General features: G+C 39.8%; 1 protein-coding gene across 1 annotated transcript in view; it reads left to right on the top strand.

Annotated features, from left to right (window-relative positions):
• The window catches only part of FAM114A1 (family with sequence similarity 114 member A1), a 1,202,629-nt gene that overhangs the window by 41,308 nt on the left and 1,135,113 nt on the right, over nt 1–26,208 (top strand). The gene's annotated exons all lie outside the window — the stretch shown is intronic.

Below are 26,208 nucleotides of genomic sequence, written 5' to 3'. Positions count from 1 at the left end.
TTTAAAAAATTAGTGGTACTATTTAAATAAAATATGAAACTATCCAGTTGTTGTTCATTACCCTGCCATAAAAGAAAACAATAATCTACAAAGCGCTGGTAAAACAATACATTATTCTTATATTCATTTTCTTCACTAAAAATATATTGTTTTTCCCACTGATTTAGCACAATATTGGCGTATGCATTCCCAGGGAAAGAATTTGCTTATATGCAGCTTCATTTTGCCTTTTCGTCTTTTCAAGTTCGACCAAGACGCATTCTAAAGAGTGTGTCTTCGGTCATCTAATAATAACCCAAATTTAACCTCTTTATCAAAAACAGATATATCATGATTAAGGTTCAAATCTGACAAATTAACTATTTTTAAACTTGTCAAGTCTTTTTCATTGTCTTGAATGTTTATACTAAGTCCATGAGCCGAAAAACATGTCCATTCCACATTTTGGGAGGCCTCCACTTCCGCTGACTCATTTCTAACAGATTTAGTTTTTCTTCCTTCTATTTCTGTTGCTCATATTAGATTCCCTTGCCATTTGCGACCATGAAGACATGCATCTGGAGCATTTCTCCCCGGGCTTCTGCTGAAAACAGGATCTGTGGAACCTAGTCGGACTTTCCCGGTCAACAAATGTTAAAAAAAAAAAAAAAAAAAAAAAAAAAATGAACTTTAAAACCCTCGGTAGCCTCCTTCTGAGATGCAGATTCCGTGGTTTCTTCCTTTAAATCATGAAAAGACACACTTTTTTACTACTTAATGCTGTCTCCACCGAGGAAAGGGAAGAATCGCTCTTGATCGTGACCTCTGCTATTGGAACATCGAGCTGGTAATCTTCCCGTGGTATCTTTGTGTTGCCACGCAAAGATAAGATTATTTTTATAGTCATTGACATCTCTTTGCAGTTTACCCTTTTTGCAAAGGGTCACGGTTTCCTCTACCTTATCCACCTTCCCTTTGATATCCTTAAGATTAGTATCAAAAGCGGCATCCGCCGCTACCTCCGCCAAATGAGTTTGAGTCTGCAGGATATCAGCACGTATTTTCTCCTGCTGACTGACGTTATGCTTGATGAATATTTTCAACCAAGCTTTAGTACACATTAAAGAGGCAGCATTCCATTCCACCAACAGGTCGCCCTCTTCCTCTGAGAATTCATATGCTGGCAGTCGATTAATTCTAAGACCCCTGGGAGTAATATCTAGGGCCAAATATTTCTCAAGGAGTCTAACATCATAAAGTAAAGTTACCTCCTTGATCAGTAACCACTCCAGCTTAACAAAATCTGCCTCATTAGTGTTTACTTCCCCCAATGCCCAGGGTCATCACTGGCAATTCTCTCCTCTCTCTCTCCTTCTAAATATTGGAACATGAAAAACAGGAACGGTCTGCTGTCATTCCAATGGAACTCCTCTGCCTTCCGACCATGTATAAAGCACACAAAAAACAACTTCAACCAAAAAAACACAAAGAATGCAGAACAATAAGGAAAATTCTTTACTGGTGCATCCGGTACTACGGCTTATGCCTTCAAGAAATGATTTACACACCTTACAACCCATCTTTTATACATCACTTAATTGTATAGTAAATCTATTAATTAATTAATTAATTAACCAATTTCCATTGCCTTCATATAAATCATTTAAAAAATACATATAAATATTTGAAGTGACATTGCACAGGTTTCTTAGAAAACTTCAATGATGTTCCTTAACAAATGAGAAACTATGTTGTTTTAAAAATGCAGATAATGAAAAATCATGTTATAATTTTTACCCCACATTTAAATTAATAAATGTGTATGGTGTGCATATCATTCCTTGAAGGCATACAGGATGCACCAGTATTTTCCTTACTGTTCTGCATTCTTTGTGTTATTCCACAGATTGGGCCAACCTTGCTGCAATCTCTTTGCATCCCCCATGAATACAAAATGCAGAAGCTATTTCGCCCCAATCCCCCATCCGGGAGATGTCCCAAGGGATCCCCTCGTACACGGTTGGAGCCTGGGTCTCCTTCGTGCTTTCCCACCAATACCCCTGATAACCAAAGTATTACAGAAAGCCAAAGCCCTGGTAAGGACCATCATTCTTATAGCCCCCCCCCCCCCCCCCCACTGGCCTTGTCAAATTTGGTTCCCCTTTCTTCAACCTCATCTATTGGAAGAGCCTTGGATTCTCGACCCAGTTCCAGATCTGATGCACTCGTCGGGGGCTGTTCATCCCTCTCTTCAGTCCATGAAATTGACAGCTTGGCTGCTCCAATTCCCAACATAACCAGGTTCTATAACCTCTCAACTGAAACATAGCATATTTTAATATCTTCTCATAAATCATGTACTAGGAAATTATACCTCAGCAAATGGAAGAGATTTTCTATACGGGCTTCTCAAAATAGCATTGACCCTTACCTAGCCCTGATTTCCTCCATTCTAGAATTTTTGACACTGTTTTTCAACAAGGGAGTGGCAGCAGCCACCATTCATGTGCAGCTCGCTGCAATCTCTAATTTTCATTTTGGTACTGAAGGCTTTAATGTATTATCTCACAAGCTATCCAAAGTCTTTCTCAAGGGGACTCTCCACCTTAGACCACCCGTCAAATCCCCTTATATACCTTGGAATCTAAATTTTTTGCTTTCACGCATCATTCTTCCACTGTTTGAACCAGCTTCTTCATTCGAATTGAAAATTTTGTCTTGGAAGACCGTCTTTTTTTAGTAGCTATCACATCTGCCTGAAGAGTTTCAGAGTTACAGGCCTTGTCTATTAAACCCCCATATTTGATTTTTAATTCTGATAGAGTTTCACTACGAACTAAGTGATCACAGGCCTAAAGCAGATGCCATATGCTGACCGTCTAAAAAAAACTCCAGCTATACTCTATGGCATATAGTCTACTCAGAGGCGATCTCTGCTTAACATACAAGGCCATGTCAAACCCTGAGCTGTTGGACATGCTCCACTTAAAGAAATACCAATCCCTCAGAGCCACACGCTCCAGGGATCTAAACCTCATCACAATGAACAAAACATGCTGGAGGGATAGGTTCCTGACCCAGAGACTCCCCATAGTCTGGAATAGACTGCCCATACATGTCAAGCAGAGCGCCTCACTTGCCCTCTTCAAAAGGAACCTTGATGATTGGATGGGAGATTGACATGATCCCCAGGGTGAATTTCCTGTCTCCCTGCTAGACAGGGGCCCAGAGAAGTAAATATTGTGGGAAGAAATATCCAGGGAATTGTTATGGCTAGGCTTGCATAGGCCTTAGAGCCGATAGCCTAGTACCAACCTATGAACAACTCCTTCATTCTTATCTAAAGTTTGTACAGAGGCTAACCTTAACCAAACCATAGAATTACTGTTTTTCCTTCCAAACGCACCAATAACTTGGAGTATATGCTGCACACACTTGTTCACAGACAACTTTGATTTTACCGAGATAGAACCAAAGAATTTAGAAGATCTGAACAACTTTTTGTTTCCTTTTCAGACTCCAGAAAAGGTAGCCCTGTGGCAAAAACCACTCTGTCGAAATGGTTATCAGATTGCATCACCTTCACTTATTCAGCTGCCAATATACCTCTGCAACACAAAATAAAGGCTCATTCAACCAGATCTGTTTCCACATCTTCAGCCTTTACTGCCAGGCTACCAACAGATAGTATTTGTGCAGTAGACCCTTGGTCAAAGCCTCATACTTTTGTCACTCATTACAAAGTCAATAGGGCCTCCAGGAACAGGGCTTCCTTTGGTTCCACTGTCCTGAGAAAACATACTCCCGTGAGCCACCCGAGAAAAATGGTACTTGGACGTTACCCATCTGTAAGAATGAGCAACGAGATAGAACAACTTCACATAAAGATGTTATGTACTCACCATAACGTTCCATGTGAGTTGTTAATTTTGCCTTCATTCTTACTTCTCACACTCCGACCCCCTCCAGGCTTTCACGAGGACAGAGATTCATGTTTTATCATGGTTTGATTGTCTTTCCTATGGTTTCCTTACCTAAAACAGGGATAGAATGGTATATGGTATTGTTAGACGCAGCAAACAATATCTGAGGTAACAGAAGGTGCATCATGGGATAGGGACTTGTCCTCAAGCTGTCTGAAGACCTTGAGCTTTGTAGTTGGCCGAGTCAGAGCTGAGGATCGGTTCCAAACCAATCTGTAAGAATGAAGGCAAGATGAACAACTCACATGGAACATTATGTTGTGAGTACATAACTTATTTTTTTGCCACGGGGGATGGGTACTACTAAAATGTAAATAGTTACACCTGGTTTCCTTTCTAAATATAGTAGATAAAAAAACTCCTTTAGACCTGTCTTTACATATCATAAAATCAAAAAACTTATTTTACTTTCATCAAAATTCATTGTAAATTTCAAAAATTCAACTGTATTATTGATGTAATTAAAAATTCATTCAGTCTTTCAGTAGAGCCACTCCAAATTATTAATAAGTACTCTAATACTAATTATTAATAAATCATCTAAAAACCTAAAATGAGATGCTATGACTTCATAAAATTCACAATTAAAAACATAATTTCCCAGAATCACAATACTGTATTCACAAAAATGGGCGCCGCTGCACCCATAGCTACTCCTCTTATTTGTTTATAACAGATCACCCTCAAAATATACAAAATTATTCCCCAGAACAATTTCCATTAAATTTGCTTAAAATTCCACTTTACTTTGATCCATTTGCATTCTGTTATATAACACCTCATGGAACCAGTCCAAATCCTGCACATGGGATATAACCAAAAAGAGATCATTGACGTCTGTACTTACAAAAACTAAATTCCCATCATATTTTATCCTAGAAAGCTCACTCAGTGCCAAGAATCTTTGAGTACATATTTTCTTGTCCTCAAAAAAAAACAATTTGTAGACTTATCTACAAAATTAAATGCCACACAACACCCTGGTATTGATGATAAAGTTTATATTAATAATTCTTGTATTTTGTATTACTTTATTGCCTTTTTCTATTTTGTATACTGTGATTTGTTTTCTTTACACTGTGTTTTACTTGTATTCTGCTTTTAACTGCATATCAAAATTTGAAAAGAGACCACAGCTCTGTCTGTTGAGTTGGACAGAAAATGTTCCCACTGTCCCACTCTGTTACTGTTGGGTTTTTAAACAACACTGTCTTTCTAGTTGTCTGTCTCTTATGTTAATTTGACCATATATCTCATTTCCTCTCTGCTTTTACTGGCTGGTGTGAGTAAGCACAACATTATCATTTTGTGAAATCACTCCCTTTCAACTATTTAAATTTATTGGCCACCCTACTATATTCCACAGTACAAGAATACAAAAGTGCTCACCCCTTTAAATTTGTCTTGCTCTTTTAAAAGTAGTCTCTCTCCACTAAAACTTCACTTTTAGACAGCTAAAACTTAAGTTACCCACTTTCATATCTAACTGCTTAGTGCACACTGCAGTGTTTAGGATAAAACAATTTTTTTCATCTTACCTTTAAGCATGTAATCCAAGATCACCACTTATTGGAGAGTCCACATTCTGCTTGTCAGTAGTCATCTTGGGATTAGTGCTTCTGTTTTCCCCTGGTGAGAGAAGGAGTAGAGTGACATTATTTCCATGAGACTGCTGATCACCAGAATGCTTAATATCTGCTTTATAGGTGACAGCTTGGAATTTGTGCTTATATTCTGATACTGGTGAGAGTAGGAGCAGAGTGGATTGAATCCTGACTGCTTCTGGTTCGAGAGTGAGTGTCTGTGCTTAACGTACCTGATTGGTCTGGTTGCTGTTCGAGGCATCTACCAGTAAAAGGCTACAAGCCTAAAGACCCTTGCATCATCTGAGACAAGACTGTGGATCACCAAGCGGGCTGTGGCCTGCTTTCTTCTTGGGATTGGCACTAACATTTTGCCTTTGATGAGAGATGAAGCAAAGGAGTATTGTATCCCAACAGAGTGAAGCTGTGGTGAGACCAGCATTAGGAGTAGCCAGGCAGTAGCCATTCATGCGACTTCCCTCTTTTCATCATTCTTGACAAGCTAATTCTTTGTTTTCAGTAAGTATTGCTTGATTTGTTTCTAACTTCAGAATATCTGCCTAAATAGTTCATCCTTAAATTTTCAGGGTCTATGTATTAATTCCCCCTCAAGTGTTTGGCAGTACTCTGTACAGACTCAGACACTTTGAGTGACATTTTTCCTGTAAAAGCATAACTGAAATTTCTCTAATATTAAGTTGCACACAGGACAACTAGTTTGCATTGTCCACATAGTTGCAAACCAGATACTCCTGACAGTGATTGATATTCTCACTCCAACAATCTAATCAATAAAAAAGGGTCTGTTGCCATGGATATGAACTTTCCTACTGTCTCTGTTACCAGCTTGGTGGATATAGGCATCCTGAGGCAATGTAGAAATTGACTTATGTATACTGACAACCAGTTAATTCTCAAACAAACTGACATGGTATGTGAGAGATGTATTTACATAACATCACTGGAGGCAAAGCTCTCACATAAAAGTACTCCTAATGTCAATAAGGTTGCCAGTAGTACACATGCTGCACCCATCATGCACAATTCAAAGCCGGCATCTAGACCCACATATACTAAGGCACATGTAACCTTCCTAAACCACAAAGACCTCCAAAACAAAGTACACATAAGAAATACCCTCAGCAGCCCCAAACGCAGTCTTTCAAAACAACACCCACATCAACACGTAGAGCTACATCTCTTGGAGCCTCTACATCTAAGACCATAAGGCAAGTCATCTCACAATCCAACATTCTACTTATTGGAGATGCCATCAAGAAACACACTGGTGTCCCTCTCACCAGGCTGAGTAAGGAGAAAGTTATGGTCAGTTGCTTATCAGGGGCTAGGATCTGCCACATTACGCATGCACAGGTCATTGGACCACAGTTACCAATATGACTCAGTCTTAGTCCATGTGGGAGTAAATGACCTGAGATGTACCTCCCTAGACTATATGAAGAGAGACATCATAGAACTCTAAGGGGTGCAGTATTTGTCAGCATGGAAGGAGATGGTCAACAGACCACGCTGCTTTGCCAGGGATGGTCTACACCTCTCCCGTCTAGGCTTTTGAATATTAGAAAAACATTATCTTCCCCCATAGTGCCTTTTTTAGGCAATGCCAAAGTGAAAGTACTTCCGACATAGCAAATCAAAACCAAGAAAATCTAAAGGTATTACTGCTCAGTGCTAGGAGCCTAAAGAAGAAGCTCTGTTTACCCTAGAGAATGCTGATGTCTGCGCAGTCTGTGTGGTTTAAAGATGCGGACAGCACAACAACAGTGCAAGGTTATAATGCTTTCACACATTTAGACCAGCTACTTCACAGGCAGGGACTAAAGGTGGGGGTGTTTCTATTTACATAAAAAAATAAATATCCTTCAAGGCTGGTCAAACAGGACAATGCACCTGAGCTGCTCCATGTGCAAATCTCCATAGGTAAAATCCAATACCACTTTCATGCAAGCTATAGGTCCCCCTGTATGATCCAGGACACTCATACCATATATTTAAACTTATTTGAAACACTAACCATCCAACCCAATGCCATATTCATGGGTGACTTTTATTACTCCACTGTTAACTGGGAATACTATACAACATCGAAAGTACATACAAAGATTCCTGGATTTTGTAAACACAAACTCCCTGGACCAGATAGTCGGTACACCATCCAGGGGTGCAACCATACTGGATCTGGTCCTCACTAATATGGGAGAGTGATACACACCCCCTACTGTAATGCCCTTCCTGGTAAGGGCAGACCACAAAATGGTCTCCTTTGAAGTAAAAATAAAACCTGGACTCCCAACTAAACCAGGAATATTCAGGAACTATTGTATGGCTAACTTCCTGCTATTAAGTGAGAACCTGGTAAAATGTCAAGCCCCTGTAAACCCTGAGAACACTTTTGCTTATGCAGAAATCTTCACGGAAAACCTGTACAAGCATGTTAATAGCTGCATAGAAGCAGCTGTACCCACTAGGAAGAAGTACAGAACTAACCCTGGTGGAATCACAAATTCATGTGGATGTATAACAGGAGGAAGAAAATCATGGCAATAATTAGGAGGTGCAGCACCCAGCAGGATAAAAGTACTCTCATCAAACAAAACAAACAACTCAGAGATCAAAGAAAATCTGCCAAAGTCAAATTTGAGCTAAGTTTGGCCTCCCAGGCCAAGGACAACCACAAAGCATTTTTTAGCTATGTCTGCAACCTCAAAGGCAATACACAATTGTGTGTAGAGCTCATTGTAAATGGAGCCACCTATACACTGAGCCAGAAGTAGAGACTCCGAGGAAACTCGGAGCTATAATATATAACATTAAGTATCCTGTTTTTTGTTTATTTTGTTCTTTATTTCTTTGTTATTTATAGCACTTTGTGTACTGTGTATTTTTCTAGCTAGTTTTACTGTGTGTGAGGTATTAACTGGAACTTGTCCACTTTTATTAAGCATCTGTTGGGTTGTTTGTTTCTGTTGCAGTTAAACTCTTTTTTTTTCTAGAGGCTCCTTTAGCTGTTTAAAGCTTTAATTTAAAGGCTCACTGCTGCTTTTCAGCTGTGAGAAACATTTCTGCACTTTGTTCTAAGTAGTGGGGATATTTGTAGCATTTCCATATTCAGGCTTGTATTTGGGCCTAGTGTTTGTGGAGGCTGTGTGTCTGAGCACATATTCAGGGACATCTTGGTTTAGCCAAGGCCATCAGGCATTTCAGTAAGAGAGAATTGTTTGAGGTCATTGGCTGACTGAGGTCACCTGGACTACAGCTTAGACTAAGCACTTCATTGGTTCTTTTGAGATTTCTTTCTTAAAATCTGTCTCAGGTTTCAACTTTCTGTTACCTAAAAAGTTCAGTTGTGAGTGTTCTGCCATTTCACACTGAACTGATCGAAGGAGAGACACAGAAAACTCGGAGCTATAATATATAACATTAAGCATCCTGTTTTTTGTTTATTTTGTTCTTTATTTCTTTTGTATTTATAGCACTTTGTGTACTGTGTATTTTTCTAGCTAGTTTCACTGTGTGTGAGGTATTAACTGGAAATTGTCCACTTTTATTAAGCATCTGTTGGGTTGTTTGTTTCTGTTGCAGTTAAACTCTTTTTTCTAGAGGCTCCTTTAGCTGTTTAAAACTTTCATTTAAAGGCTCACTGCTGCTTTTCAACTATGAGAAACATTTCTGCAGTTTGTTTCCCACCCTCACTCCCTGTTGGTATAGTGTTTTTATAGTTGGTGGCTTTGCAGTTGCCCGCTCCTAGTGTAAATTGGATCTGGGACCCTCCTCCCAGTCTAGTGTCATTACCTCATTCTACCCAGTACAGGGAGAACATTTGAGAAGGCCAATCAGCTTAGTTTCTGCTACTCCTTTCTGTCTTTCCTTTCTCTCTTTCCACTTAAAAAAAAAAAAAAATATCTGCTTTTACTGTATTTGTGTTTCTTCCTACTTTATTTTGCTTTTGCGTCATCTTAAAAGTACTCCATTGTATTTATTACTGCTTGGTGTAACTCATTCTAAGACTTTTAGTTTAAGCACTTGGGCTTCAGACCAGTTGATTTACATTAAGAAGGTTTGTGGTCTGCACTGTAGTGGCAGAACAGGTAGCTTACATCCTTCTAAGTTGGGAACTGCTGATTGAGGGCTCAGCGTCTGTTATTCTTAAAGTGTATTAATTCTGGTTTAAGCACTTGGGCTTCAGGCTAGTTATTTTACATTAAGAGGGTTCGTGGTCTGCACTCTTGTGGGAGGAGAGGCTGGACTCTGCCCTTTTGAGCTGGGAATTTCTGGTTAAAGGCTTATAGTGCATGCATATTTGAACTGCTTCTTACTGAAATTGGTATACCTTGTTTGCTGTAGCATAGACTAGATCCAGGCCTTCTGAATCTAGCTTTGTTTGTATGCTTGTTGTTTGTTTTGCTTGTTATTTCCCTGAAACGCTAATTCCACCTAAAAAGCGGCTTTTCAGCGCATCTGTGGATCCCTAGTGATATCTGCATTGCTTACTGTACTTATTTCCTTGTTTCACTTGAAAGAAAGTTACTGTTTGTCGTTTTTGCATTTAAGTTACCTGTAACACATTGCATTTAAGTTACCTGGCACTTGCTCACTAAAGCAATTATATAAGTCAGCACTAAAAAATTAAAAGCACTACACCCTCACAAACTCCCCTTGAGTACCTTGTTCCCCATTTGAATTCCCAATAGTATTCTAGCATGTCCAAAGGTCAGTTGTCAATCTCCTCTCCGGTCCAGCTGGTGAATCTGGGAATCTTGAGGCAATGTTACAACTGCCTCATGTACACAGACAACCCTCTCCTCCTCCCAACAAATTCCAACACATGTGAGAGATGCAACCATATAGCCAAACTGGAGGCTAAGCTCTCTCAACTCAGTACTGGCGTAACCAGTCAGGAGGAGAAGGAAACCACACTCACTACAATTCCAGTCTCACATAGACCTACCACGACAGCAAACCAAACACATAAACACACAAAAACATACTCGGAGGCTCTAAATAAAAATCTGCCTAAGCAGCAGAGACCTCCAAAGCAGACACCCAAGCAACCGCTACCCCAAAACAAAACACGTGCAACACATAGCTCACAAAGCCAGTGTGCCGAACAGTCACAGCCCTTAAGGCTAAACAACACACCTGATGCACTTGTAATAGATGACTCTATTGTCAGGCACACTGATGTCCCGCTCACCAGGCTGAACAAGGAGAAGGTCACGGTGAGCTGCCTGTCGGGCACTAGGATCCGCCACATAACACAAGCACTCAGGTCACTCCAAGGCAAGTACAGATATGACTCGGTCATTGTCCATGCTGGTGTGAATGACCTGAGACGTACCTCCCTGGACTACATGAAAAGAGACGTAGAGGAGCTCTCTGAGCTTGTAGCCCAGGCCAGTAATGACCCGACCTTGAGTAGCATCTTACCCTCACCAAGAATGATGCCACAATATGAAGACAAGATGATCAATTTCAACAATTGGCTTAAGTATTTGTGTCATTCAAAGGGGATCCAATGCCTGTCAGCCTGGGATGACATGCTCGACAAGCCACGATGCTTCGCTAGGGACGGCTTGCACCTGTTACCCCTGGGCTTTCGGATATTGGCAAAGGCTCTTGCTACCCCCATATTGCCTTTTTTTAGGCAAGGCTCAAAAGACAAACCCACCTCCATAGGTATCACAAGGGATAAGAAACTAAGAGTAATGCTACTCAACGCCAGAAGTCTAAACCTCAAAATGCACGCACTCAAAACTCTCCTTAGCATGGAGAACATCGATATCTGTGCAGTAACAGAAACCTGGTTCAAAGCTCCCGAGAGCACCCCAGCACTACCAGGTTATACCTCATACCATGCTTTTCGGCCCCAAAACTTGGACCGAACCCCAAAAGGAGGGGGAGTATCAATATTCGTCAAAGATACCCACACCTCCAGGTTGGTGGAACAGCACGAAGCATCAGAGACTATTCATGTGCAACTAACAGTGGGTAAAACTGCCTTCCAGTTTATAGCCTGCTACAGACCACCCTCCCAAACCCAGGAGCCCCACTCAGCCTTCCTGAGAACACTGGAAAATATGAAAGTCTCTCCAAACACCATTATATTGGGCGACTTCAACTACCCAAACATAGACTGGGAGCATTACTCTAGCTCCAACACCCTAGCCCAAAGGTTCCTAGAATTTATAAACTCAAATGCTATGGAACAACTTGTTACCACTCCCACAAGAGGTGAAAACATACTGGACCTGATCATCACCAACATGGGGACTCTGTGCTGCAGACCAGAAGTGTATCCCTCACTGGAAAGATCAGACCATAAACTAATCTCACTGGATATTCATATCCCGACCCTACCCCCTGCCCAGAAAACCACAGTGAAAAACTTCTCTAAAGCAAATTTCACACTCCTCAAAACCGAAGTGGAATCCTTCAAAGCCCCCGGGCCTGTGGAAAATACGGCCCAGACCACAGAATCCTTTATAAAAGCATTCTATGAACACCTTCAGGAATGCATGGATCATGCAATCCCAAATAAAACCAAGACCCAATCCTCCAAAGGCAGACGTCCTGTCTGGTGGACCCCAGCCATAAACAAACTATACAATAGAAGGAGGAAGCTACTACATGATGGAGCAAAATCCCAAAAAGGGAAGGCATCTCTGATCAGTATTAGAAAAAAACTACGGGCACTCATAAAATTGTCTAAGGCCAGCTTCGAGAGAAAAATTGCACAGGACACTAAGGATAATCACAAGGCTTTCTTTAGTTATGTTAGGAACCTGAGTGGGAATTCCCAGATATGCTCAGAATTAGTCCAAAATGACAAAAAATACACCGAACCCACAGACATTACCAACATCCTAGCTGACAGGTTCAGCGCAAACTTCTCCCCCCCTTCCCCACCAAAAGGACAAATATCTATCCCAGCAGAATGCTGCCCCCCTGACATCTCAGATGATCAGGTAAGAGCTGCCCTCTCCAAAGCAAAAAACACAGCATCACTGGGACTAGACGGTGTCCCAGGCTGCGTCCTACATGAACTCAAAGAAGAGCTAAACCCAAACATAAAACTACTGTTCAGTCTCAGCCTTACTACAGGATATGTACCCAAAGAGTGGCGTACAGCAACAGTGGTCCCTCTCCACAAAAGTGGTGCCTCAACGGATCCTGGAAACTATCGCCCCGTAAGCCTGACTATCTTGGTCTGCAAAGCTATGGAAAGGATCATCATGGACCTCATAAATAAAGATATTGGGGACCTACAGACACTGGATCCTACCCAGTTCGGCTTTAAGGGCAGATCCTGCCTCTTAAACCTGGTTGATTTCTTTGAAACAGTCACCAAGGCCATTGACGAGGGGAAGGTGGTCCACACAGCCTACCTGGACCTCGCAAAAGCCTTCGATACAATACCCCACTCGGGCATTATAGATAAGCTCTCCAGCTTAAATATAAACCCCTATGTCACTAGATGGGTTGCAAACTGGCTCAAGGACAGAACCCACATGGCTAGAATTGCTGGAGCCATGTCAGACTCCAAACCAGTTACAAGTGGCGTCCCACAAGGCTCAGTCCTGGGACCTCTCTTGTTTGGTATATATTTCTCGAAGGTACAAGCCAACACGGAAGGACTGTGGCTGACCAAGTTCGCAGATGACTGCAAACTGGGCGCCATAATCGACTCTCCAGCCGACACAAGCATCCTCCAAAAGGGCCTCATAGAAACAGACAACTGGTGCCAGAACCATGGCCTCAAGCTAAATGCCAAAAAGTGTATAGTCATCCCCTTTGGCAAAAACAAAGTGCCCACAAATTACCACATAGGTGGTAATCCATTAAGTACAGAAGTAGTAATTGGGGACCTGGGGACCCAAGTTGATAGCAATCTCTCATTTGACAACCACATGGCCAAAGTGGTTAGAAAAACATTTTATATAGCCCACCTAATCATGAAGGGATTCACATCTAGATCAGGCCCATAATTGAGTACAATGCCCCTTTTGGGATGTACCTTACCAGACACCTGCAGCAACTGGAAAGACCCCAAAAGTACCTCACCAAGAGGATCAAAGGGCTCAAACAGATGTCATATGCTGCCCGATTAAAGAAACTCCAGCTCTACTCAGTGGCATACCACCTGCTCAGAGGCGATCTGTGCCTGACACATAAAGCCATGTCCAACCCGGAATTAATGGACATGCTGCACCTCAGAAAATCCAAATCCCATCAAGCTACGCACTCGAGAGACTTGAACCTCAGCACTGAAATAAATAGGACATGCTGGAGGGACAGATTCATAACCCAGAGGCTCCCTTCACTCTGGAATAAAATCGCAGTCCATGTTAGGCACAGTCCCTCATTGACTCTCTTCAAGAGGAATCTTGATGAGTGGATGGGAGATCGTAGATTTACCCCGGGTATCACTTCTGTGTCACTGTTAGACAGAGGCACAGTATACTAACCTCGAAAAAGGGCATAGCAAAATTAATTTAAAATGGGTGGCGAAAGCCAAACACACTCTGGCTAGGCTTATAAATGCCCTAGGGCAGATAGCCTAGTATGAACCTATGAACCTAAGATACAGCAAACCTCCTGGTTGATAAATTCAGCTCCAACTTTACTCCTCTCTCCCCCTCAACCTTCCCTCAGGAAATATCATCAAATATAACTCCCCCTACTATCACTAGGGAACAGGTCCTTAATGCTGTCTGTAAGACCAAGAACACTGCATCAGTGGGCCCAGACAGTATCCCAGGATGTCTTCTAAATAGCATGAAACATGACCTGTCAGGGTCTCTGGAATTACTATTTAACTGTAGCCTCCAAACAGGCTTCATGCCTTATGAATGGAGAAAGGCAACAGTCATCCCTCTGCACAAAGGTGGGCCATCTACAGACCCTGGAAACTACAGACCCATAAGTCTCACTAGTTTTATATGTAAAGCTATGGAAAGAATTATCTTGGAGATGATCAATAGAGATAAGTAAACCTCCAGACACGGGACCCAGCCCATTATGAGTTCGTCAAAGGCAGATCATTCCTACTCAACCTGGTGGACTTCTTTGAGAAGGTCACCAAAGCAATGGATGAGGACAAAATTGTTCACACTGCCTACCTTGACCTGGCCAAGCCATTTGACAAAATTCCTCATGCGGGCATTGTTAACAAACTCAAGAGGTTAGGTACAAACCTGTATGTCACCCGGTGGATAGCCAGCTGGCTCAGACAGGACACAGGAAGTTAGAATTGGGGAGTCCACTTCTATAAAGAGGCCAGTCACAAGTGGAGTCCCTCAGGGATCAGTCCTTGGACCGCTGCTTTTTGGCATTTAATTCTCAGAAGTCAAAGCCAATGTCAGTGGTCTCTGGCTGACTAAATTTGCAGATGATTGCAAATTAGGAGCTGTCATTGAATCTCATACTGACACAAATGTTCTCCAGGAGGGGCTGACACAGACAAACAACTGGTGTCAGAGCCATGGGCTAAAACTAATATCTATATGGGCTAAAACTAAATGCCAAGAAATGCATAATAGTATCCTATGGGAAGTCATTCATCACTAGTAACAGTCATATTGACAAGACACCCCTTAGAGTTGACCCAGTAGTCAGGGACTTAGGGACACACACAGATAGTAATCTAGCCTTTGATCGTCATGTGTCTACAGTGGTGAGGAACTCATTCTGTGTTGCGCAACTTATAAATAAATGTATGGCATCTAAGTCCAAGGAAGTCATTGTTCCACATTATTCAGCATTCATCAGACCTATCATTGAGTACAATGCCACTTTTGGTATGTACCTAACCAGACATACCCAACAACTGGAACATCCACAGAGGTTCCTCACTAAAAGAATACAGGGCGTAAGTAATATGTCCTATGCTGATCGCCTCAAGGCCCTATCCCTGTATTCTGTCTCCTACAGGCTTTTGAGGGGAGATCTATGCCTGGCATACAGGGCATTGTCAGACCCCACTCTGATGGACCTCCTGCATATCCAAAAAAAAAAAAGCAGTACCAGAATTACCCGTTCTAAAGACTTAAACCTTGCCTGTGATATAAATAGGACCTGCTGGAGAGATGGGTATGTATCCCAGAGACTATCCCGTCTATAGAATAGGCTCCCCATCCATGTGAAGCAGAGTTCCTCCCTAACGCAATTCAAGTGCAACTTGGACAGTTGGATTGGGAAACCAGAAATTCATCCCTGCTTTGGCACCTACATCTCTAATGCAAACAGGTAACCTGTAAATGGTTTATCTCCCAGGCCCATGCTTACACTTATCAAGAGTGTCAGAACTTGTCAGAGATTTGGGATGCATGGCTAGGCTTAAAAAGCTGCTTGTGGTCATTAGCGTAGTAAACACCTATGAACCTATGAATAGTGTATTAGTTTTAAGGTCAGAGATGTGTTGTAGCATAGTGGTCAGTTACAATGTTAGGGATACTGTATTGAGATGCTCAGCATATCCCATACAGTATGGGGTGAACTTGGTGGTTGTTCATTTACAAAACCCCATTGCAGTAGTAGAGCATGCAGTAGGAGATTTTCTTCTAAATCACCTACACTGAAGTCCTGTTAAGAACATTGTCAGAGATTTCCAAAAAGGCAGAGATGTTTGTTTCTATTAAGATTGATTTTTCAAGACCAAGAGTGGAGTAACATGGAACAGACCTAACTAGAAGAAACTGCAATGTACCAGGAACCTACCAATGGATTTACCTGTGGATGTATTTGTGGACTGCCAGAAGCCTAATTGAGGAGGACTACCAGGAACCTAATCCTGGATGCATGAAACAGCTTGACAAGAGGTGCAACACCTGAGAACTGTAAAGAGTTTTGACATTTCATAACACGATTTTTAAAATTAGACAGGCAAATCCTAGAAATGGGAGGTAAACAAACAGTCTGCTCATTTTCATTTTTCATTCAAAGTGAACTTTGTTTCAGATTTTACACTGTAAATCAGCTGTACTTGAGCTAATGAAGCTGTCTTCATTGTCACTTTCTGCAGTGTTAATATATGTTTCTGGATTGACCTTGTATATTTTATAAAAAAAAAAAAAAAGTGTTGCAAATAAAATTTTTAAAAAGTGTATGTGTGACAATATAATACAGAAGCAATATGTTTAATGTTTATTAGTGAATGAGCAAACTGTACAGCAGCACCCTGATTGGAGAACGAACATTATCGAGCAGTGTATTAATGTATAAGTAATGCCCACTGAAAAACGAGTCCACAAGTTCACTGCAGCACATTAAGCTGCTGTGGAGCTTGGACAGAAAAAACTAATGATCGCCATTATTTTACGCTCGCTAAGCTGCACTTTTGCTGTTTAGGAGTGTAAAAAGAAAAAAATAAAACCGGTAAAAAGTGTATGCGTGTGTGCGTATGTACATGGAGCATGTTTATGTTTCTGTGTGAGTGTGTGAGTGAATGTGTGTATGACTGCAGAGAAGACTATGTGTGTGAGAGATCGAGAGAGAGAGAGACACACAGCGGTCTTGTTCATAGGTAGGTACTAGGCTATTGGCCTAGGGCCTATATAAGCCTAGCCAAAAAGGTGTGTGTGTGTGTGTGTGTGTGTGTGTGTGTGTGTGTGTGTGTGTGTGTGTGAGATTGAGACAGAGAGATATCTTGTATGAGTGAATGCATGTATGAAAGAAGGGGACACTGTGTGTATGTGAGAGAGATCGAGAAAGAGCGAGAGCGATATTGTGTGAGTGAATGCATGTATGAAAGAAGGGGACACTGTGTGTATGTGAGAGAGATCGAGAAAGAGTGAGAGTGATATTGTGTGAGTGAATGCATGTATGAAAAACAGACTGTGTATTTGTGTGTGAGAGAGAGAGATCGAGAGAGAGAGTGGCAGCAGTCTTGTGTGAGTGAATGCGTGCATGAATGCAGAAGAGATTTTGTGTGTGTGTGTGTGTGTGTGTGTGTGTGTGTGTGTGTGTGTGTGTGAGATGAATAGCGAGGAAGAACTGTGGTCTTGTGTGCATATCTTTCAACTGTCCAAATTTTCGCTAAATGTCCAGATTTTTGCCTCATATTTTTGTCTGTTCCTGATAAAATTTGTGGTTTTCTGAAGTTTTGTGGCAAATCAGTGAGGAGTGAATTCACTAAATAATGACAGGCATTTGAGTTTTAGGCTTTATGTCCTTCGGAAAATGCACTGAAATAGAACACCTTTTATTTTAGCAACTTTCTAAGTTTATAATAGCAATATTTAAAATTTGTCCCTATTTTTGGGACTTTGTCCTCCCCATTATTTTTGGACATTTTTTGTGCCAAGAGGTTGAGAGATGCTTGTGTGAGTGAATGCGAGTATGAAACCAGAGGTGACTGTGTGTGTGTGTATATGTATGTGTAAGTGAAAGCAGAAGAGACTGTATGAGAGAGAGGGAGAGGGAGAGGGAGAGAGAATGTGCTCTCTCTAAAATTGGTGCATTTTACGTACTACTTTTTTTTAAGCGCTATATTATTTTTTATATATTTTTGATGTTAAACACTTCCTCCAACACCATTAACATATACTGCAGAAAGTTTGAAACATTAGGTGAAGGAACTGTTTTAAATCAAATATATATATATATATATATATATATATATATATATATATATATATATATATATATATATATATCAAATATAGTACTTAAAAAATAAGTAAAACATAATTTTACAGAGAGCCCATTCTCTAAGCACAATAATACTCCAGGGTGTGTGTTAATATGTAATTAACTCCCTTTCAGGGGTGTAGGCAGGCATTAATTACACATTAACATACAGGTCTACTACAGTTTTGTCACTGCACTGTCTTAGAAGTGTACTGTTGCTATATACACACACTTAACATTAATGCCATGGTAACTGTAGTGCATAAATGTATGAAATCTGTGTGTGTGTGTTTGTGTGTATACATTAACAAAAAATAGCTGTGTGTGTGTATGTATACATGTATGCATATAAAGTTCTGACTGCGCACATTTTTTAACAGTTGAAGTTAGAGAGAGTGTTTATGTTGAAATGTAGACTTATGAGCGATATTGTGTAGTGAAGTAGATGTTCACAGGTGAAAAAGCTGATACAGGTAAAATGCATTGAAAATGTTGCAACATTAGGAGGAGAAAACTGGACAAAGAGATCATGTGTCTTTCAACGAATATTAAATAAGAATCTGAAAGGAGGCTTGGCAGCATGTGAATTACAGAACATAGAAGGAATACGATACATATTTTTTATGAAACCCTTTCAGAGATTGTTGGCTGTTGGTATTCTGTAGCAGTTGATGTAGTGATAGCTTATTACTCCTTTTCCTCCTAAACCTAGCAAGTGAACTGTCTATGGGATATTTGTTTTGGGTACTTATGTATTATCGCAACCAGATTTTTGCGGTAATGCAGGTTGCTTCCCGATGAGTAAAGTGGTGCCGATAATCTATTAAAAGGCATAGAAACAGTGTTTTCTTTACATTTTTTTGTTTGTTTAGGCAGTTTTATGAGTTCAACATCTGAGGTAGTAATACTGCAATGTAGGTTTGCCCTTTACCACCGCATGTCAATCAGCCTTTCTCCTGAGAAATTCCACTATTGCAAAATAAAACCATTCAAAGCAGTACTATCTCACGGAGAAAACCACCTATAATCACCTATAAATATCAACCAGTATCATCCATTCTGAAAACCTTTAAATGTTACTGCAATTCTGTCTTAAAATTTTCTTTTCATATATCTTCCTTAACTTTTGAAAAAGTTTTCAACTTTAATAAATACTTTACCTGAAACAGTTTACATGTCTCATTGTATTTCTATTAATTATTTCATCCATACAGTGAAAATACTGTAGAGGTACAGCTACAAAATAATCCATTCCACATGAGGAACAGCAACTCAGCGAATTGAAGAAATTATTCGGAGCCAGTTGAACTGTCCGTTCAGTTCAGTACACAAACACAGGAAGAAAACTTTCTTGCTGTCAATATGTTAAATAACATCTTACGCTAATTCCCACACTCCTTTCAACCCATCATATGTATTCACGCAACCGTGTTCACTGTATTCATTGCCTAACGTCCTTAAAATATGCTCCACACAAACCTGATTTTTATCCCTTATTAGTCTTTCAAACCCATCACCAACATTACAGAGGACTTTTTAACAGTTAAGCAAATGTGAGTAGGCTTAAAAGATGTTTGACAAAAACAAGAGCAATTATCACGTTGCAGATCTGGTTGCGATAATACGCAAGTACCTTGTTTTGATATTCAGTTAAGGAAAAAAAGCTGTTTTGTAACAGAGAAGTGACACCTTTATATTAGGCTAAATTCAAAATACAGGCATTGAAAAGTTTCTCCTGTATTATTTACAAGTAGGAAAGAAATGTTCAGGATAAAAAATTGTTTTATTTTTCACACCCAGTATTACAAAGATTATGAAGTTTCATTGCAGGTAAAGGTCGAGTCTCTTGCTTGATGTAAGTTGTCTGATACATGGGGAAACTGCTATAACAAGACAATGTACAGGATGTCTTTTGTAGTACACTGTAAGTGTTAGTGTAAATCTTTATCCATGCTTAAAGGTAGAAATGGCCTAAGAACTTCAGCTAGAAATTGGACGTTTCAGTTAAAGTTCATGTTTGGAAGAGAACATATTTTAGATTGCTTTACATCCCTTGGCTAAAACTGGTATACTGAATAGATTCTAAAATGTAGATTTGTATGTCACTATTTATTTTAATGCAAATGTTTCAAAACTTGGCAGGGACTGCACTTTGAGTGAAGTAGCCCTATTGCATCTCCATTTCAGGGAAGACAAAAGCATTTTATTTTGTTCTTTTATAAACCAGTACGCTTCTAGCAAACATGTTTTCTCAGTTTCTGTTTTAACACTGGTATTGTGAGCAGTCTCATCAGTTGTTGTTAGTATGTGTGGCATGCTAATTCCATTGCCTGTTTCCCAGGGGTGGAGTCAGAAATGTTGTAATTTTATATCAACCCCCAGTATGCACACTTTTTTACAGTTTTAAAATGTGTTTTATTAAATGACAAACAGCAGTAATTAATTAATCAGTTTATATTTTGTGACAAGATTAGTCTGACTAAGCCTATGGCCTGGTTTTAGGGGAGATCCGAGGTGATACGCATACTGACTAGAGTGAAATTTGGCCACGGTGCTGGTGGAATTTTATTGCTCTGTTTGAATTGCTTGAACTTGTGGTATGAATGCTGCTTGGAGACAGTTTACATAGTGGTGACAGATGGCATACTTATGTTACTGATTGAATTGTAGCCAAAGAGGAGAAAATAATAGTAATTGACTTTCTGATGGTGGGTTAGATGATATTCCTCTGGTAAAAATGTTATCAGACAGTGGACCGAGTGACAGAAGGGGTCTACTTTTAATTAACCAAAAGCTGATTTCAGCGAATGCAAATCCATCGACACAAATGCATTGAATCGCGAAATAAGCGAACTCACAAAACCGCGAAATTCGAAATGTGGAAGTGTTTTGGTTGGCCCGTCTGAGCTACAGATCCGTAAGTTAAGTGTGTGATAGTTACGGACATTAGGGTGCGGGTTAAGGTAAGTGCATAGATAGGTAATGTAATATGGGTAATGTATTTAACGTTTAGTGTAGGGTTGAGGTTAGTGTATGTGTGTGGTTTATTTATTTTGTTTGGGTATAGCTCCGTAGGGTAAGTATGCGGTAGTTACGGACCTTAGGATTAGGGAGGGGTTAAGGAGAGTGCATAGATAGTGGTGTATGTGAGGTTTAGTGTAGGGTTAGAAGTAAGGTTTTGGTCGGTGTATGTTTGTAGTTTATTTATTTTGTTTGGGTGGGTAGTGTGTTTCGGGCGGTGGGGTTGGCCGAGTATGACAAATCGGTATTTTGAGTTTCGTTTTGTGAGTTCGCTCATTTCGCTGTTCGATGTATGTGTCGATGGATTTGCATTCGCTGGAATCCGCTTTCGGTTAAAGTAGACCTGACGGAAGTGAGTTATCATGGGGTTATGCTTGAAAAGTTTTGTTTGGTCGAAGATTGCCAGAACCTGCAGATGGTATGATGTATTATAAAGCAGAGCATAACACAAGGAAATTGGATGTTTTTCCAGAGCAAGATAAATTAATTATTGAATAAATAGAGACACAAGGTACAAGGAACGTCACAGAAACTGTGATACAAAAACTCAGTTATTGTTCCAGAGCAAAGTAAGAAGATATATGCTGTAGTAGAGGAGAGTGAAGCAGGTAAGGTAACAGAAAAGCAACAGAAGAGTTCTGTGCTGATTTGGAAAGTAATGGTTACAGTTATGACCAAAACAGACTTACCTCTTTACATGTATGAATTTTGCGACAGTCTATTTCAGCCTGTGGGGTTTAGAGTGAAAGATGTAAGAGTACAGGAAAGAAAACAGTTAATTCTGTTTAAGACCACTGAACTACAGCAAAAAGATTAAAAAAAATGTTAGAGAAGCGTTATTTATTTTGTGATATTAAGCAAGTATTGGATAAAGGAAAAATATGGACTGGGTTTTAGGAGGTGTGGGTTTATTTGGGAAGTTCTTTTATGTGGGAATTATACATCTATATGATGTAGTCATTATTAATGGACATAGAATGACATTACAGTATTGAGGACAATCCAGATTGTGTTGTTACAGTGTATCTTTTGTTTTATAAGTGAGTGCACAAAAAGGTGTACACAGTGCTAAAGAGTTTTCAGAAATTTAAAATGATCCAAGTATGAGTTTACCATCAAAGTTCATGACTTTGCAAAGCTGCACATGTATCACAAATAGTACCTTTGTCATCTAGTCAAACAGAAAGATTGTGCATGAAAACCTGGCAGTAAACCTATTTATTTTATTTAACATTTGTTTACTGGGAAAGTCCAACTTGGAATAAAGCCAATTTTCAGTGGAGGCCCGGGGAGAAATGCTGCAGATGCATGTCTTTGAAATGTGGCAGGAAACCGGCGCACCCAGAGGAAACCCACATGAATGCAGGGAGGACATGCATACTCTTGCACAGAAGGCACCCCAGTCGAGAATCGAACCGGAGAACCTCTCGCTGTGAGGTGACAATGCTACCGCTGCACCACTGTGCTGTCCAACTCTGTCTCTTCTGGACAGTAGTACATATGTAGCTCTATGTAATACACTAAAAATATCATTAAATGTACTAAAACCATTTAACAACATAACAGAAAATTATCAACATATCCCCCCAAACTGGAAAAAGGTAAATCAATTGATAGGTTGCTCTGAATCAGACATCATCTTCAACATGTATGCCCCAACTGACTTTGCCATTGAATTCTCCAATACCCTATCAGGCTTTCTTCCTTCTAGTTTTCCTAATCCTTCATCACTAGAGCTATACCTTCCCCTTTTATATGTTAAAAAGAATAAAATAAAATAAGTTTAATTCAATCCCATCCAAATTATGGATCTATTGGATCTGACAGACTCTTGAGCAATAAGGAAATGTTATATCCTTTCATTTGTGTCTAAAAGTTCATCTTTCCCCTGACACAAGAATAACTAGAGGTAATGATAAAAATTAGTATTAATTCCAATGGGCTGTACTAGCTACTACCTCAGATTTCTGTTTGATCTCCATATTACCTTACCTAGGTAAATCATTAGAAGAAGCTGTCTACAACTTGCTAGTTTTCTTTATCAGTGTAATATTTAATCATCACACCAGAATGAAATCATAAAACAAAGATGTACATAAGTCTTGTTCACCTTTAAGAAACAATACTGATCATCACAAACAAGGGGCTTCTCTAGTGCTGTATTGTTGACGTTACTAAGGCTTTCTAGTCCGTTAACCATAACATCATTAACTCCTTTGCAGTCTTCTGTTTTCTTGTCTGTATCTTAGACTGGTCTTCAACCTACCTTAGAAACAGAACATTCACTGTTAAATGCAACAACACCTATTACCTTCAGAAAAAAAATCACTGCTGACATTCCCAAGGCACCATCTGAGCACCTATCTCCTTCAGCATGTTAATCCGTTCTTGACGAACATTTATCAAACTGTCCAGCATTGTTCTGTATGCTGTTGTCCTTATTTTCTAAGAATCAGTTCCCAACCATATAACACTCCAGTACGTTAACAGTTAATGCTCACCAACTTGCATCTCTGGCTGCTTCGCAGGTAACTCACCCTAAATGCTAAAAAGTCAAAAATAATATTCTTCAGGACTCTTCATAAGACTAAACAACATACTTCCTCTTCCATCTCTCCTTACTGGAGTCAACTTATAGAAAGTGTCTCTAACTTTAAATTTGACTACAATCTGTGACAACATTCCTCCGCAAAAAAAAAAGAGAATGACCAATCCACATATTCCTGGTACCCAGAATTACCTGTCAACATCATCCACCAAGACTTTTGCAAGCCATCCTTACTGCAACTTGCTGCTGTTAAAAAGTTTCTTTCAAGTCTGTCTACAAAGTTTTAGAAGCATTTCCATGTGTGTGGGTGCTTTTCCTAGCAGCATTCCTTCCTTAATTCCTAGCAGCATTCCTTCCTTACTTCACATTATTTCTAAATTTGTTAGTCTGGATCCCTGCTTAAACATGTCACTGCACATCATGTGTTAAAGTTAAAATCAACTCCATCCTATTTGTAAACCACAAAATTTCCAACTTCCTTTTACTGGAGGGAAGAATTTCCTTAGGGGAAAAAAAACATTTTACAAGTACAACTAGAGTCTGCCTTACACTGCTTGGTTATTCTTCCATCAGAGACTTCCAAGCCATACAGACCCTCGGCAGTAAAATATACGGCTTCATACTCTTGTCATTAAAAAATGGTCACTAGTGTGCTACTCTCCATTAGCTAACTACCTCCTTGTAAAAGAGTGTGCACATTTACTCTTCCTTACCCATAAAACTTTACACAGTGAAAGTACACCTCTCCTAAGCCATGCATTACCTTTAAAGAGTACTCCATACTAACTTTGCTTTCACGTCAGCAATACTCTTGTACTCCTCAGGCTTGCAAACTCCCTTTCATCTATTGAGCATGCATTCTCATTCCTTGGACTCATCCTTTGACTCTTTGCCAAATTAAATCAACAGTGTTTTTGCATGCACCTAATGTTTAGACTGCCTCAAGAAACGCTGCTTACACCTACTTCAGACACTTGCCTGTAACTTAGAAACAGTTTAACCTGTTACTTTTTCACCCTTGTACTGTATTTCTTTGTTTCTTTTTATTGAGGCTTTAGTGGGAATGCTTAAAGACTGCTCTTTTTTATAAAGACTCCATTAGTGCACCGTATTTATATATGTATTTACTGTGCACATTTCTAATATTTTTTTACTCTGGATTTTACTTTTTAGATGTGTTTATGCCTACTTGGTATATACTTTTCATTTGATTTCTTCTTCTCCTTTCGGCTTTTTCCCAGTTAGGGGTGACCACAGCGGATCACCTGTCCGCTTATAATTAGCAGTAGAGTTTTACAGTGTCGAGTTGCCAGCCTGGCGCCCAACCTTCCATGGAAGGCACACACATGCACATACTCACTCCTAGGGCCAATTTAGAGTGTCCAATCCACCTACAGCATGTCTTTGGGATATGGGAGAAGACCCACGTGACCACAGGGACGACATGCATACTTTTTCATTTGATTTGTTGTTTGTTAATTACCTCAAGTGTATGCAACTTTGTTTGAATTGTAATTGTTTATCTATTTTGAAATGTTACATTTTTATCTGTTGCTGCTGTAATTCCCAGCTGGGTCTTGCTTGGATCAGTTAAGTAGCCTAGTAGTCAAGCAAAGATGGATAAACTAAATAAAGTAAACATGCCGTTTAATTTCACACACAATCAGTAGCACCCCTCCCCCGAAACAAATTACCACATTCTGTATACTCCTCTGATGTTGACAGCATGGCACCTTCTAATGGTTATGTAGGCCTGTTGATGATGCCATTCAAAGTATGGGTATATCTTTTTGTGGGCGAGTATAGATATTCATTTAGAAGTTTTACTTTGGTTTGCTTTTACTTTTATTGGTTTGCAGTATCTGCGTATTAAACTTACGAGTGGCAGTTCACAATTACCTGCAGTGGTTTCTTGAAAACACTGCTTTCGGGGACAAATAAATGGTGCTTTTAATTTTTAGGTATTAAAGGTACAGTATAATTATGATTGTATATACCTTTATAAGAAAAAGGGAAATATGCATATTTCTTGTGAAATTAATCTAAAAGAGTGGTCCCCAAGCTTTCTTTGTCAGTAGGCAACATAGGCCAGTTATATATTAGCTTGAAGGCTGCAGACTATGATATACACCTTGCTCTCATCCAACCGCACTACCACTAGGGTTGCCACCTTTTCAAATGGCCAAGGTGGGACATTTTCGGGACACACATCAGATTTTACAGGCTGACACATACCCACGGTTAGTACAAAGGATAGAACTTTACTTTTTTGCCTAAATAAAAGCTTATTCTTGTAGCGGTTTAGTTGCTTATTCTGTTTCTTGTAACATTTAGGTATTTTAGATACAGAAATAACTATTTTATGCAACTATTACATAACATATGGGACATAATTATGTCCTACAATCTCAGGACATTTGCCATTTTTAATATTTTTTGTCAGGAC

This window comes from Protopterus annectens, chromosome 2.part1 (assembly GCF_019279795.1).
Source record: "Protopterus annectens isolate FY-2018-M chromosome 2.part1, PAN1.0, whole genome shotgun sequence".
NCBI classification, from domain to species: domain Eukaryota; kingdom Metazoa; phylum Chordata; order Ceratodontiformes; family Protopteridae; genus Protopterus; species Protopterus annectens.
The sequence above is the reverse complement of the archived record's forward strand: the minus strand, read 5'-3'. Positions and strand labels throughout refer to the sequence as shown.